The sequence below is a fragment of the Eurypyga helias genome, unplaced genomic scaffold (assembly GCF_000690775.1).
Source record: "Eurypyga helias isolate BGI_N326 unplaced genomic scaffold, ASM69077v1 scaffold7742, whole genome shotgun sequence".
In the NCBI taxonomy this organism is placed as follows: Eukaryota; Metazoa; Chordata; class Aves; order Eurypygiformes; family Eurypygidae; genus Eurypyga; species Eurypyga helias.
The window spans coordinates 9,881-27,623 of NW_010233994.1; positions in this window are offsets into that span (position 1 = coordinate 9,881).

The following is a 17,743-nucleotide window of genomic DNA, read 5'->3' on the forward strand; positions in this document are numbered from 1 at the left end:
GTGTAACTTCACATGCACGTTTGCAGATATGCCAGTCTATTCTAGCAGTCACTGGCCTAATATTCATAAAAGGTTAAAAAAAATCCATAATAATTTTTTAGTGTGATAAGAGAAGAGAGTAATATCCTCAATCCAGCCTACCTGACTTTTAGAGGTCTTAAGTTTGGAAATGTTTTTAGTTGGAAGTAAGACAGCAAAGGAAGTTCGGAAACCAATTTGTTTCATTTTCCTTCAAAACTTCCAGTGACCATTCAATCCAAAGTCTTGACCTATTTTGTGTGTTATAAGAAGCATCCCTTTTATTACTCTTTTCAGTTTTTCTTTCAGGTAAATTAAGCTTGAGCATAGCTTTTAGAATTACTGTGGTATTTTACAATTGCATAGCTGTGGAGTACCTCCAGCTAATTAAGTAATTGGTAAAAATGTGGGTTCTCCTATATGCCTATACCTAGACTCGTGAAATGCAAGATACATAACTTAATACTCTTCTCTTGCCCTCCCAGAGACATTCAAAAACAATACTTTTTTAAAAGGTCACAACACTTGGCCTGTCAGCTTAGCTTAGACAGATGATTATTATCTAGGCTTAAGAAAACCCAGCTGTCATTAATTGCTCAGGTTTCACACACTGAACCCATTAAACCTACTACACGTGTCACCTGCAGTAAATACACAGAGTGTAACTAGAATGGTAGGTTTTGGTAGACCACAGTTCAGAAGCAGGAAGGTTTTTACACCCTCCTCTCACTTTGGTTTCTCTTATTTGGATAAGTACCATGTCAGACACAGAAGGAAGCAGTCAGTAAACCATATTAATATTATGGAGTGATACCAGTGTAAGTACAACATGTTTTTGGAATGCACCTGTATTACCACTGTCTAAATTATCCTAGAACCTACAAAAATACTTTTTAGATTTGGCTGACTGACAGTTCTTTGGATAATCTGGATAATCTTAATTAAAACATTTTAATAAGAGTATTTGTTTTCCTCCAAACATGCACTACTTTCATTCAAAATAATGACGTAAAATTAGAACGGCCAGCATAAATTTATTTTAAAATTGCAAAAGAACCGAGTCAAAACCAAACTTAGCCTTCCAGAATCGAGGTGTGATGGTGATTCTACTCACATAAACCCTCCCCCCATTAAAAAACCCAAACCACCCCGCAGTTCTGCACGGTCACAGTGCCCTGGCAGCAAAACAGAAAGAACTGTCCCGTACGAACGGCTAGTCTTCCCCTAAGGTCGAAGCGATAGGGTACTACAAGCGAGGGCAGTAAGGACCACAGCCAGCTACTGCAAGCTTTACTCACGTTTTGCATCACGGGGCGTCTGGGGCGGTTTGCTTTTTGAGAGGTTGTTCTACTTCATCTGTTCAGCCTTCACTGACACAAGCTGTTCACTCCAGCTAGCACACACAGGCTGCCTCTGAATGCACTTTGAACAACGTCACGCGTGAAGACACATGATAAAAGCATCAGTTTAAGACAGGGGTTCACCTGCTTGGTCCTTGCTTTAGCGTCACACTTGCCTCTTCTGTTCACGTGTTTGCTTTTTCCCAGCCGGTTCTTTCAGCTTTCTTCTGGCTTTGAGACTTTGATCTTTGCTTCTGGCTGACTGCCACCATTTTCCTACAGCCAGCCCTGGCAGAGCACTGGGTTTTCTCTCTTGTTGGCATTCTCTTTAGTTTTTCCATCTTTAATTTCTCAGCCTTCTCTCAACTAGGATATTAAAGAGACAGGGAGGGGGGAGGAAATGGTAAATATCCCAGTGAAAGTGGCACACAAGCTCAAGCAGCACGTGCGGATAATGCCATTCACCGTGGTACCTAGCACATGGTCATCTGCTTTTCCATAAGCTATGCAACCCCCCACCACAGCGCTGCAGACGGCAGCCTCAGCCCGCAGTGCACATGGCTTTGAGACCCCCAAACCCACCTCAGATACCTGCTCCCCAGCCAAACGCTTTGCTGCTGGACCCTCTTCTCCGAGCACGCGTTGCTGAGGAGTGCACCCTATGCTCTGGGGCACAGGCGAGGGCAGGCTGGCAGGAGACCTTGGGTTCCCTCTGCTGCACACTCTGTTTGGGGCAAGGATGCAGATCTCCAGCCGGCACTGCTCTGCCTATTCCTGTCAACACAGGCTGGTGGTGAGGTTCTTCCTTAATGAAAATAAACTTACATGAAGTCTAAATGAGTTTTGTATAGGCTGATAAGTTTGCAGTATAATGCACTAGATTTCAGCACAGATACCGTATGAAATAGCTCTAACTACATATGCTTCAAGTGACTGCTGCTATTTAAACAGAAATGTTTCACAGAGCTTGGAAGAAAAAAAACCAACCACTTACACAGAAAAAGGAATACACTTTTCATTAAAGCTTCTGAGACATGAGGCACTCTCCTGCATTTTCTGTGACATGCCCGCAGCAGAAAGCACTAGATGGGCATACACAGAGATGCCCCAAGGGAAAAATAAACTTTTCTTACACTCTTAACACTCCTGAATACAGCTTATGGATTATCTCCCTGCTTCACTTGATGCTATTATTTGTTCCATTGAATTTGATTCCTTGTTTGGTTAAAAAAAAAAAAAAACCACAACACACACATTTAGTAGGATTATTTATTGTTTGCCTTTAAGTTTTTATGAAATATGCTTTGAGAATGCCGAAGTGTGGCAAGTTGACGTGTCACACTATTCCCGTTGCACCTCTGTTTGTTAAACAGCTGAGGAAATGCCACAGCATTTCACTGGTTTCACACCAATGCCAGCTGAAGCTTCAGCTTTCACTGCAGTTGACTCCTGCTTGGCTAACTCAGGAGAGAGAAGCATACAGATACAGCGAGCTGCATAGACAACGTCTTGAGACAGCATCAAGTTTTAGTATATATGGTAAAATTCATATGCCCAAAGAGCCCAATCGAGTTAGAATCACCAGTGATGACTGATGTTGTGACATTGGCACAGCTCTCAAATGAGGAGCAAGACCTCAGCTAAAACTAGTTCTCACGAAAACCCATTTAAATTGTCCTGTAAACTGCATTAAATGAGTGGCTTTTCACCTGCCAGGGAGAAGCTGGTTGAGTCTGCTCCAGGAAAGACAGCTGCTCAGTCTGGATGGGTCTACCAAGCCACCCAAATCAAGACATTTACTGTATGGAATGCTGAAAACAGAACTCAAACAAGAAAAATGTAAATTTCTGTATCAGTTACAATATTCATATTCAAAACTTCGAAATGTCACCTTTGCATATCTTTGCAATTTCTTCCATTGGGCAACTAGTAGGTTGTGACCAACAGGGAATGTCTGTAACTGTCTAAAACATTGAAATAAATGCTCTGTGATATTGCTACTGAGAATTTCAGATTATAATTTAAGAAAATAAATTTCTTTAAGTGATGAAAACCATCTCTGAATGCAAAGCAGAATTCACAAAAAGCTGTATGGAGAAATACAGTATGACAACTTTTCTTATAGCGAAATATCCCAATAATCTAGATAGCTTATCCAAAAGGCTCCCCCTCATCACACTTTCTATTGGCTGTGGTCTGTAAATTTAGATTAGGGAAGTTCTGATCTTCAGACCACAGCTGCTGTAAACTGCGTGTGAAAGACAGTTGAGGTCACTTGGGAGAACATTCAGGAAATGCTCACCGACTGCATTGCTCTCCTTTAAGTCCATCTCCATCCCAGCTGTTGAAAAACATTTGTTGCACACACATGAACACAGGGAGCTATCGCATGGATTTCTGCACACAAGCCAGGTCAAAACACCAGCCAGTCGTCGACAAAACGCAGGAAGAGGTTTTGGAATTTGCTGGCAGCAGGTTTTTAATACTTGTAACAGGGATCAAATATACTTCCGGTTGTTACATAAAAGATCTTTCTTCCATCTTGCATCAACACAGAACTGGTCTTCTCAACATATCCATAGCATTTAAAAGAATAACAAATCAAATAATAATAAGGTTCGAGAGCATACGCAGAGCCTCAATGGATATTCTCTGTTGCTTCTCAGAAAACTGCATTATGACCAGAAGTTTTCTCCTGCAGTTAAAATACTAAACAGGACGTTTCCTAGATCTAAACAGCACGGATTTAAGCAGATTCTGGGTTCAGTTCCACTGCTGTAATTCCAGAGCTTGTCAGTTACAACTGCAAAGCCTATCAAAATCAGTGGACTTAATAAAGATTCACAGAGCATCTCAGTTGCAGCCTATCTGAATGCAGTTTACAATAATCAGATCTTGGTGTAGCTGAAAATTGAGTCAGAACCAGTTTCCAAAAAGTCAAATATTGCATGTCAGCAAGGCCTTTTCTGGAACAAAATAAGATTTGTTTTCATAGTAACTAAGCTTTGGAGCAGAATGGTGAGGGGGAGGAGATGATGGTTCTTCTCCCCTTTTAATCCCATCTATTTAAACAGAGGGATCAAAACAACAGATGTTTAGTATGAAAAATGCTGCCTGAGACACTGGCGCCACAGAATCCAGCATGAACTCACCAAAGATGAGATGGCGAGTGACTACAGTTTCCCTATTTGTTCTACCAAGCTGTAGTCTGCTGTGATTTACATGTACAAGTCCAGAGCATCATGTTAAAAAGAAGCCACGGTTTTTGCAAGGAGAGCAGTTTACAACCCATGCACCGTCCCACTGCGCAACATTCTGAATCTCTGCAGTATCTCCAGTATTGCTTCCTAGGTGTAAACACAGGATTATGAGATACAAAATTTTATCTGACCAGATCATTCTCAAGAGCCATAGTATTAGCCCCTGTACCAGAGAAGTCTGTTTTAATGGAAGAAATCCCTATTTCTAATCTCTTCTCGGCTTGCTGCAGTATAGTGCAGCAACTAAAAAACACATTCTGTTTTGGGGTGTCCGAGTCGTATCTCTCACCCCTTGGCACACACATTTGGAGCTAATAATTTTGCTTAGCTGGGTCAAGTATTGCTTTCACCACTGGCCTCCTCTAGCTGCTTTTTAAAGTTTATGGCACAGCTGCTTGTAGGGCTGCTACTGTAAAAAGTAGTACAAGCTTTTTGTATTTCTCCCTGCAGTAGAGTCTCTTTGCCGTTTATTCTCCTTATTTTGCCAACCACTCCATGTTTTACAAGGAAAGTATTTAGTTTCTTATTCTTCACCGGAGTATCAAGATCAAGAAGGTAAAAATCTTCCTCCTTGTAAACGTATCCGGTTTTGACCTTCGGGCTAACATGTCCCCACACAGCAGACACTCGGGGTGCCTAATGCACTGCCACTGTATTTCTCTTCCCACGTGTGTTACGACACTAGGACCAGCACAGCAAGGCAGTACGTGCCCTGGACCCACCTTTCTGTCATTTATATTTATTCCACAATGTCTCTGCTGTTAGTTTTTCCCTTGCCTTTGGAAGAATTTACCGAGCATCTGAAGAACAGGGCTAAGCGGAAAGGAGGCGCAGCCCATGCTCAAGCGATAAGCAGCAGCCCTGGGTGCCATGCCATCATCTCTCCTACACTAACATCGAAACAAGACCTTCTCCATAAGAAATACCCCAATGACCTCTAAAAACTGAATTTTGTTCAACCTGACTTGCAGTTTCTTTTCTTTTTATTGCTTGGAAACTTGATGGCTCTGAGATAAAATAATGCTTTTATATACTTTTTTATTATTAAGATAGTTTATTTATCTCTTTATATAATAATGTTATAGTTTAGCTTATTCTGGTGACAAAATAATGAATTAACATTTTTCTAAAGGTTGGGATTTTTTTGTTCCATTCAGATGATCTGCACAGATCTCTACTACTGAGTAGAGGAATACTGATAGGGAGTTCATGGTACCATATGCAGTGAAAAGCTCATTCTAGTTTGAGACTTCTTTAAAAAACCCAAACAAATGAAAAACAACACAAACAAAAAAACACCTTGGGATAGTAAAATCAGTATTTTACAGATATGCAAAGAACATTAATGCAAAAAGGTTTGGAAATTAATATTTAGATTTACATTACAACTGCATGGCCTTTCAAAATGCTGTCTGCTGTTCATAATGAGCAGTTCAAAAGTATTAAACATTCAGAGTTCCTTCTAAATGTTCAGGACTGCAGACAAATACATCTACGCACATGCTCCCTCATATTTATTTTCAAGTTCTTGCAATTTTTTGGTTGTTTCAGGAATTATAAATATATACATAATATCCTACAGATACTCTTATTTTTTCTAAGCTTCCATAGGTCTCAAGAAAAAGAATAGAAAAATTTCCCTTTTAAAAGATCTCAGAAAAGTTACATTGCTAGGAATGCCTTCCTAAGCCCCAGAGTTCAATTAAAGACATTTAAGTAGGAAATCAGAAAAAAACCCCAGATTTAATAATATGGTAAAATATTCACATTCCTCTTCCTTTGTAACATGCCTATATATCCCTCAGCCTTTTTTTCTTCCCACTGCCCATCATTTCACCACATTGTTCCGCATTAAGTCTGACATGGACATCAGTGACTCATTTTTTAATTAACTCCTCCCCCAACCCCACATACACCACATCTAACTGCAAATGTTGTCACAACCTGAAGGTCGTCTTATGCATCTTATCAGTTCGAACGATGTGCTTGTTCTGCCACCTCCAGAGTACTCATGACAAGAATAGTCAGTAACTTGGGATTGTCACATATTTTATTTTTCAATTACTTCTTTTTATAGCCATATCTGAGGAAGAAAATAAGTTAGGGTTCTTATTAATGTTTCAGGCAGAGCAGAATACAAGTGAAACTGGAAAGAAGACAGACGTCAAGGGGAGGATTCTCCTTTTTTATGCCCAGCAAAGGTTTTAAACTGTTGTGGGTGGGTTTTTTTTTTTCTTTTATATTCCCTGTTCACTCAGTTGAGTGCACTGCTGTTAATTCAGGCGAAGGTATGGTTTATGTATGTGGTACAGAGATAATTTGGAGGGGTATGTATCAAAAGTAAAAGCTATTTTATACCTGAAGAGAAAATCACTTTCCTAAACTCTAATGTTTGTGAAGTACGAGCTAGCAGGTGTTGATGACCTGGTGGTAACAGGGAGCTTTACACACCCCTTTCTTCCCCCTCTTCCCCATCATTCAAGTCAGTTCAAGCTGTGTGCCCGCTCTATTTCTTTTCCACACATCCTTCTCCTGTTCAGACTGGTCTGCACAAGCACCTCAGACAGAATGTTAACATAAGCCCATCTACAGAGATACACCAAATCCAAAATTTCAGCCTGATACGTTAACCCTTGACACAGTCCCATGCAGTTCTGTAGGAGGGATCTTACTGCTCAAGTGCCCAGGCAACAGTAAGCAATAGCTGTCATTACACACTCACGCTATTATTGGGCAATTTCAGTCAACAGATTGAAGGCGAGTTCACTCATGAGTAAACGGCAAACAAAACAAAAAGTGTCCCCTCCCCACTCAAAGAACAAAAACTTGTTATTAAAACAGAACAACATGCCTGTCACCATAAGAGGAACCGTGCAATTCCTACTCACGTAGACACTTGCCTTCCAAAACATCTCTCCATCATCTGTCTTCTCCAGCAGTTGCTCTTTGAAGTGCTTTCTCTGAGCAAACAGAAGAATGAAGGAAAACTTAACTCCCTTTCCTGCCTGAAACACCCTCCTCCAGGATGACACTGAGTTATGTGCAGAGCATATAGAGTTAAAATTCTGTAAAAGCAAACGCATGAATGAAAGTCAAAATTGCATGTCTAGGTTACTGTACAAGATTACCTGTCTATCTTCAGTATGTTTTCATGTTTAGGAAGTGAAGAGGCTATAAATACTATTCAGCATTTCTACCCTTTGTTGCTGTCCCTTGTTGTCACATTCCTTGGCACTCTACCAGGTATCTGCCACAGCACCAGGTCACTTCTGCTCACCTGCCTTCCCCAGAGTCCCATGGCTGAGCATGCCATTTACCACGGTACGGATCTGCTGCCTTTGTCTGACTATTGTCTGGATGACCAACTCCTAAACAGCAGTCTTGCACGCTCATTTTTTTCAATGAAAAAGAAAATGTGACTAAGTATTTAAGAATTTCTTTTCAACTTGAAAAATAAAACCTGAAGAATTCTGCAAAGCCTTCTGGAAAGCACCGTACGGAAAGACTGAGTCCTGATTCCTCATCTTCCTCCAAGCAAGAAGATTCTGTACTCATGCACCCCTGAATCTTCCAATTATCTTTCTATCCAAAAATCATGTGCACGGGTGTCTGGACACAAGAACTGCATGCTCAGTATTAAGCTCTGCAATTTTAAAATATATGAAGCATTACAAAGACAGGGCTGTAAGACTGGATTGTGCTTTTCAAGCTGAAAATTATCTCGTGTACTTTTTTTTTTTTTTTAAAAAGTGAATCTGAAAGGAAGCCAATTGTTTGATATCCACATACTGCAGAACCAGACAGTTAAGCAACAATGCAAGTGGCAGCCAGCTTTACATTTCTTCAGTCACTTCTTTGTCTCCCTTAGTAACCTTTCTGCATTACTGCAAAATAGCTCAGCTCATGTCCGAAGTCCTTTAACAGCCTGTGGACTTCCCTCCATACCATCCTGCTGCACGGGAGGTAAATCTCATATTTAGACCATTGCTTACAGAGACAAAGTTTCAGAACAGGAGAATGATCGTTTAATCTGGAATTAAACAGCTGAAATGTGTTCAGCACGTTCAAGGTCATTCCCCATGCTCATTTGCCAATGAAGTATAAAACATTTATACTCCTCCTCTATTACTTTTTACCCTTTTAAATCTCTTTCACCATATTGTGTATTAAAACTCTATCTATGAAATTGTATTTTTACAGAATTTTAAAAAAAATCTGATTAAATTAGCAAATGGCTATACAGCATTGTAACTTAGAAACAGAATCTTGTTGTTAAGTGTGACCAAAATTTTGGCATATCCTCATCTTCCTGAGGAAATATAAACAGTCCCAGTGTTATGAAGTATAACCAGAATTTCCATAACAGTTTCTAAACATGTTATTGAAACTATTTTTATATCAGATACTTGACAGAACATCATCACTGCAGAACTTGCACTGTACAAATCAATAAATTGGAGAGACGGAACAACAGGTTATTGTGTTCTTTCTTTCTTAAGCATTTTTTTCCTGAGCCATTACAGAAGTCTCCCTTGAACAACCCCAACGAAGAATGTGAAGAGAAGAAAGATGACATTTCCAGAAATATCAGTAAGTAAGCTCAAAAAATAAGCTGGAGCCCAGAATAATCATAAACATTCTGTACATGTTTTATTAGGAAGGAAATAACTTTTTCCTAGAATTCTTAAAAAAAACCCCACAAACCAAAACCTAAAAAAAGACTATTTGCTAATTTCTAATATTTTCCTTCAACTTGCAGTATTTAATTTTTCTTCTATTTCACATTAGTTATACTATTATAAGTACTGTCTTCTTTCACATTACAATGGTTTTATATTTCAACATTCCTGGTAGTATTATGTCACATGTCTAAATGATGACATGTTAATTAATTTATATTTACCCAATTAAAAATTTGCATTCCCTCATAGTAGGAATTTCCTTTCCCTGATGTCAGTACAAAATCAGAGGTATTTCCACTGAAGTAGCTGGGATTAGCCAAATAAAAAAATCAGCACAAGGGAGATAGTTGTAGGCTCTCTGTACAGCAGGTAGATCATCAAGATTTCAACAAAACTAGCATCATGAACTCTCTGATCAATTTGTTCTTATTCTGTTCAGGTTAATCTCATTAAAGAGAATTCAGTCACATCAGCAACTGAAATAGGTAGGACTGGAATATATAGCCTTTTTATCTTTCAAGAAACCTGATGTAACATGTCAGCAATTAACACACCTTAACAGAGGAAGGCATGCCAGAAGTACACTGAGCAGTTTTGCTTTGTCCCCGTCACGCACATCACTAGCTACATGAGCCCTCTTGGTTCCCTCGTGCCCTGACCCATTCAACTGCATGGGAAGGACCTTGCTTTTCAGAAGAATTTCATCTTCAACAAAGAAAGAAATGCTGTCACATTCAGCTACCACAGAGGTCAGAGTTACAACTTTCTGATGCACAGTAAAGAGCTCCGCCACAGAGGAAGCTGCTTTCATACCAGTAAGGCAGAGAGCAGCGCCAGGCCCCCTACACTACGGAAGTCCTTCAGCCCACTGCGGGCCAAGCTGCCGATGCAGGCGAGGACAGAGGAACTACAGTCAAGCGAGATCTTTGCAGAAGGTGTGCCCAGACTGTTTTATCTATGGTAATGCAGACAAACGGATGCAAATACCCATGAAGGCAAACAAGCAGCATCTTTATCATCATGTATTTTCTTTAAAAATTTTTAGAAACCACATTTTAAAGTGTGCTTAATCTTTTACCTGCTTAACTTAATTTTAACTTTCCTGCTCCTGGTAAAGTTTTTAAACACTCGAAAGGCATTTAAGATAGTTGTTCTATAGGCCTGACTCCTACTGGTTAAGGCCCGGTGCCATAGCAATGTGGTTAAGCATGATTCGTGTGTATTTTAGACCACCTCACCAGAAATGCCAGGCGGTTCCCTCTATACGCAGAGGCTCCCATCTCCCATGATTCATTATTCCTTCTCTCAAAGTGCAACTCCAACTCCCAGTGTTTGGTTGTCTTCTTAGGGGGAGAGCCGCACGTGAGATGTGACCACCCCAACACCACTGATGGAGCAGTGGGGAAGGGTTTGCATGCACAAGAAATTGGCTCTGTTTTCACCTGATCCTGGCTTGGGAGGAAGGCAAAGAAAATGGGTTTGTTTTCATTCTGATTTCAATGGCAGCTGTCGGAAAGCTGCTCAGCAGTTTGGAATGTCAGAAGCAGTCCCTTTGGAGCTGGATTAGAGGGCAATGGAGACAGCCAACAGCACTAAGAAGATAGCTGTGTAACCATGCAATAAAACTTACTTCATATTCCCAGCCACAAAGAACTACATTCTCAGTCACATATAGCTCACTCAAATCTTGCAAGCAAGCCCTAAACTAAACCTCTTCTGTAGGCTCATCTAATCTGCTTTCACTAAATAGCCACATAAACCAAACTGGTACATCTCTAAAAATAAATCTGCCAGTCTTAGTGGAGGGGAAGCTACAATGTCTGCAAGCCAAAAAAAATAATGATTTTTCATTCTACTGAGAGTTCAGGAAAAATATTCATGTTTGCCAAATAAGAAAATGACAAAACTGATGGGAATGGAAAACATTTTCATGCTGAAAGAAGATATTACAAGCAATGGAGACTCAAAAACAAATCCCTCATTATCTTTTTTAAAGCAACTTTCTGAAATATAATGCCCAGCTTTTGCAAGAATGATATAACCTTTAAACAATACCACTGCAAGTACTTTGTCATCTAACTTTTCTATAATTATTTCTTTAACAAATAACGATGGGACTGACCCACCCCATGCATACACATTGTTTGGGAATTTCTTCTGGCCTGCTGGCTTTAATTTTCAGCTCTTCTGGTAGTATTTTTTCAGCTTGGGCCTATTTTTGTTTCTGGAGTTATTCCAGAAGTTCAGAAGACAGAAATTCAAGGAAGAAACAATGTGTAGATAAGCAAACCTGATGATTCTCAGCTTTTAAGCCCAGAAAAAGGTAAGAAAATTCAATAAACAAGAAATACCTTCAACACCTGTATTCAGAATTATTTTTTGACATTTATTACTACTATTCTTCAGAAAAGAAGGTAGTTTTTCCAGGAGTTCAGCCTTAACAAATACCCTAGGGTTAATGCAGACTGCAACAAGAAGTATCATAAGTGTCATTATTCCTCACCTGTAGCCCAGATGGTTCAAAAAACCCAATTGTTGTGTATTGAAACATACTAACACCATTAAGATTTTCCACACAAAGTGCTGCAGCAGGAGGAGGTGTGCTTCAACCTGCCAGATCACGAGTCGCACAATCTGAGATGCTAGCATACGTTTTCAAATGCTTCCCAGTCAGAGGTGCATGAGTGATGAGCTTCTGCAAAAGAGAGGAACAACTGGCTAATGCCTTACAGCCACAGCCGATGTTAGGATGAATCAAACCAACTATGCCTTAAAACGTCCCAGTACAGTTACAGAGAGCAAAAACTTTGCTCTGGCCTCTGCTCTGTACAGTGGCCAACAGGCTGGGTCCACACCACTTGCAGAATTAGTTACTCCAGAGCATGAAAAAATGTCTGAACTTTCAAATGAGAACATGTACTCCTTTAAGAAATGCCATCTGGCTGATGAAAAACTGAACATGAGCCGGCAGTGTGCGCTGGCAGCCCAAAAGGCCAACCGTATCCTGGGCTGTATCCGGAGAGGTGTGGCCAGCAGGTCGAGGGAGGTGATTCTGCCCCTCTACTCTGCTCTGGTGAGACCCCACCTGGAGTGTTGCGTCCAACTGTGGAGCCCTCAATATCAGAAGGATATTGACCACTTGGAGCGAGTCCAGAGGAGGCCACGAAGATGATCAGAGGGCTGGAGCACCTCTCCTATGACGAAAGGCTGCAAGAATTGGGCTTGTTCAGCCTGGAGAAGAGGAGGCTCCGAGGAGACCTCATTGCAGCTTTCCAGTATCTGAAGGGGGCCTACAAGGGTGCTGGGAGACGACTTTTTACAAGGGCCTGTAGTGACAGGACAAGGGGTAATGGGTACAAATTGAAAACAGGGAGGTTTAGATTAGATATCAGGAAGAAATTCTTCACTGAGAGGGTGGTGAGGCACTGGAACAGGTTGCCCAGAGATGTTGTGGATGCCCCATCCCTGGATGTCTTCAAGGCCAGGCTGGATGTGGCTTTGAGCAACCTAGTCTAGTGCAAGGTGTCCCTGCCCATGGCAGGGGGGTTGGAACTAGATGATCTTTAAGGTCCCTTCCAACCCTAACCATTCTATGATTCTATGATCTGAAATCCAGTAACAACTAAATGAAAACTTTTATAGAAATTAATTTTTCTTCCTGAAAGTAGGTTATACTACAGTTATCTGAATGAGTTTACACATGAAGTCATTACATCCCACTGTCCTACTTTACATATTAAGCTATGCAGGAGAGAAGACAGCTAGAGAGCGTAAAGAAGAGAAGTAAAATTCTGTTATGTATTAGCAACTAGAAAATCGACAGAACAGGACAGGGCAATAGGTCAATGATTCTCCAGAAATCTGGATCCCTACAAAGTCCTGATTCAGTATTGGAAAGATCATCCAGCAAAGTGAAAACACTTTAAGTCTTCGGTATAGGCAGCCATGTCAGGAGTCAATTACACGATCAGAAAGCACAGCCAGTTCCTCTAAGCTTCCTAGCTTCACGGTGATGAAAAGGTCAGGATTAACTACCTGCAAAATATCATAGGCCCACAACTATTTTCTGTAGGAAAAACTGGGTCTTGCTTCCACTGAAAACAACAGCAAAACTCACAGCAAAATTATTTGGTCTAAAACTACTGTAGCGTTATTAGGGACAAACCTACAATACCAAGCAACCGTGGTGTACAGCACAGCAATACTTGCACCACATAGGCCATAAGGGCATGCTGAAAGGAAGGTCAAAATATTTAGAGGTAAATTCAGTTACTACAGATGGGGAAGCAGCTCAGTCATCCCATAACCCGAAATACAGACATTGCATGGGACAGAGGCATGGACCTCTCTGCACCATCAGCATCTTCGATTCCACTACTGATTAATGCAAACAGGAAATAACTATGTGTGGGCCTCTCCTCCAGGAACAGGACTGCACCTTTTCAAACACTTTCCAAAAATGTATTGGGCTAAGAATTTTGTCATTTGAATGCGCACTCTTCCAAAGTACACTTCAAAATATTCATCCAGGTTGCTTTTTCCTGACTGTTACTGCAAAACAAAATATGCGTCAGAAATAGGCTTGGAGAAAGTAAACTGGATTTCTGTAGACTTCCCAGCAAATTTACTGAAAAATTCATTTTAAAATTTAAAATCTCTAATTCTGGCTGCACTCAGTCTCACATTATGAAACTCATGCTGAGGGAGGGAGAATCCTTAAGCTGATTAAGTTCTACATTGGATTATGAAATATTTTTTGTAAGGAACACCAAAAGTTTCTACTTCAGCAAGTCCTTAATTCTAGATTAACATACTTGAAGTTGCATTCAACCTGTGAAGCAACTCAATCTCCCTCTTCATTGGCTGTACCAATCAATTCAAGTTAGGCCAGCATTCCTAGTCTGTTGAGAGACAAGAAAGTACTTCAGTTATTATTTGTATGCCTACAGAAATATGCAGAAGTCAACTTAAATATTTTGTTATTCAAAAAGGCCTTATTAGATTTAACAAAAAGATTACTTCATCTTAGCTCTTTTCTAACTGTTGAGAATATGACTGAAGCTGTATCCACATGGTTCAGTCTTTTCACAGATCTGGATTTGCTTTTGAATCCAGATGCCACTGGACCTGCAGCAGATGAACTGCTTGATGTTTACTCAAGGGGCAAATATTTACACTATTTTGTTACAGTGGTCTTCAAACCAATTTCATTTTACCATTCTAGAGAATGCTTAAAATCCTGCTCCAAACATTAATCATTATTTGGCATGATAACACACACTTAAATTCCAAGGAGAACAGCATTAAAGGATCCTACTATGAGATTTAAGTGAAAATCAGTCTCTAAAACCTTGTGTTTGGGACATTTTAGAGCTGTTCAAAAGCGCATTAAGCTGGTATGAATTAGTGCAGGAAAGATGCAAGAAAGATGTTTGCTGATGCATCAGAGAGAAAAAAAAAAAAGGAGGGGGGGAAGGAACTAGAGCTAGCTAATTACATTTTATCCCATGGTCTTCTAAAAATAAAATCCCTGGGGTTACCAGGCAAATACCAGTTCCAGGAAAATACTCCAGGGCACACAATGGACTCTTTTTAATTGTTTTATCTTCAAGCAAATCACCAGCTCACACCTCTGAGACAGCAGAACTGTATTTGGGGCAGAAAAGCGGATAGGATGACGGTATCATTTCCCAACCCTGAGGAAGTCATGACTTAATTTTTAAATGCACTCTGAAAGCTTTAGAACTGTTCTGCTGGCTGTCTGCCATTTCACAGGACCTCTTTTGGCAGCAAGGTGAGACTGAACACAGGTTCTGCACTGTTTCTACTACAGTTAGAAACACAGATTCAGTGTGCCAAAGATGAGGGCACTTGGGAATCCCACGGTTAAAATCTTGATCTTGCCAAAGAAACACACACAGAAAACCATCCAGATTAGGCCAGAATGTAGCTTTTCTTTAAGTTTGCCTAGTACAAGATGATATTGGTCAAGCTCTGCCTTAAGTTGAAATCAACTTCTTGCAGCAGTAAAAATAGCATCAACCCTCTGTGGGTTCCAGTAAGCCTCAGGCCATGGAGAATTACACTGCAGGACACAGTTTGGATGTTTCTTTTAGCTTATGCAGATTCTAGCTGCTCTTGCATTTCAGATCCTGTCAGTTCTGACTGCACAGCAGTGGGTTTTATAAGCTATTTTATCTGGGATTGTGGCTCTAAGAAGAGAGGTATGGCACAACCAAAGCTGTTGCGCAAGAGAAGAAGCGGCAGGTAGGTGATGCTGCTTTAAACAAGCAATGCAACTGAAGACACCCTTGTGAAACAACTGTCTTTGGATAGTTGCATTTGATTCTGTCTAAAGGTTGCAGTTTTAAGATCAGAATCACCTCGTACTGTGACTGCTGAACTAAGTGACCTGCCATTCTATGAATCTGGCTTACAGTGTCAATGGATACTGGGGATTTGGGATGGTAGTTGTTATACAGAGACAATGCCACCAGCCACCCTACTCCCAGGCAAGTACGGTTGAAGAAATTTGTGTGAAATCAGCAAACAGCTCTCAGAAACATAAAGGTCAACTTATGGGCTGAAGGCACGGCTTACAACTTGCATCAAAAGACATCACAACAGTTCATTTTCTGTGTGGGGAAATGGAATTGTTCCATACATACTGCAGGAACATGCTCCTATTAACCTCTTAACAGGGGATTAAATATCCACAGTTCACAAAAACTTGAAAGAAAACTAGACCAAACTGCTCTATTTAAACAGAAAATGAAAACAAAAATTTAATCTCAAGAGACAAGTAACTCAATTATCTGACTTCTCAGCCTAGTTTGTAGTTTCTCAGCTGATGTTAACTGTATTCACTGCAGCAATTACAGGTCATTTTATCTGCAAATTGTAAATCAAATTCTGCTGTAGCTCTTCATCTACCCTGCACAGCACCCGAGTATGTCTTGCAGCTGAGCATTACTGTGAATTCTGTATATGGAAGAATACAGAATTAAATACTAAAGATACACAATTAAAATCTTGAATTTGCAAAATCCACACAGAAGATCTGGGCTATGCCACAATGTACTGGACACGAACAAAAGGGCTACAAGCTGCTGTAGGTCAAGTTGTGCCCTAACTTGTAATTCTCTTCAGAGGTTTGGAAAGATGAACTGCAAACAGAACAGATTGTCACCTCCTGCCTGCCTGACGCACACAGCCAGATGAATTCTGGCAGTGTTCACAAACTTGTAGAGGAGCACTCACTGCTAGCCAACAGGAAAGCCTCCCCAACAGCCACTTCCATCAACAGTGAAATTAGCATTTACAGTTTAGATGGGTCAGCTACACATCTATTGTTAGAAAAGGCATCCACAACATACTGTGTAAGTTTCTTAATCAGCAGCTTAATCAGAGCAGTTACATACTCAAGGGTAGGAATTAATGAACAGTGTTCTACTTTGCTTGCAGTAATTAGTTTTTAATCTACTACTGATTTTTTTCCTTCAAACAAGCAATGTCACCACAATGTGAAAATGTTATTCATTACAGACATGTTCCTTCGTCAATACAAGCATCAGTTACTGGGCTGTGGCTTCAGGTATGTGAAACAGGGTTCTGTAAACAGTGCAGGAGGAGGTAAATAAGGCTTCTTTGGCAGGAATGACTTAGAAAAAGGGTACATGCAGTGACGATGAATCCAGCCCATTTCAAGTGTGGAAGAACCTCACCTGAATTATTTCCTCCCCCCTATCCTAACTTCAAGTGTACTCCACATTGCACTTACCCAGTACATCTCAGGCAGCTGAGCAGTTCTTCTCTAAACGCTGTACGCAGAAGGAATGTTTTAAACCCATAGTATCTGAAAGTCTGGGTGGGATGACCATCTTGCACAACTTTCAAAGGGTGAGCAGAGAGCCAAGAGGAGTCAAGAGGACAACAATGGGATAGAATACAACACATACAGCCTTGGCTTACTACTTCTATACCAATCTGCTATGCAGTCAGACCTAACGCTAAGAAAAAAATGAGCTACCTGATAAATTGTCCTGGCCAGTCTCCTGCCTGGTTCTCTCCCACAATCTGAAGAAACAAAATGAGCAGGTATTTCACTGAGGACCATAACTGCTCACAATTAAATCACTGAATCAAGAGTTGGAGGACTGTTATTGCTCACCACACAGTGTTACTCTCTCAGTTCTGTTTGTCTTCATAGATTATCTTCATTGGCTTCCTAATGTGTCCTACAGTTACCTGTATGTAATACAACATGTGAAAAGAAATTAACCAGACTATTTACAGTGACATCACCTTTACATGCATGAAACCATAAATACTAGATTTGTGATTAGTGGCAAATAGTTTATTTAATAGATAATGTAGTCACAGCTTGCTTAAGAATCAGATCCTGCTCACCTGGAGACAGGCAGACATCCACAGCCTGCTGAAC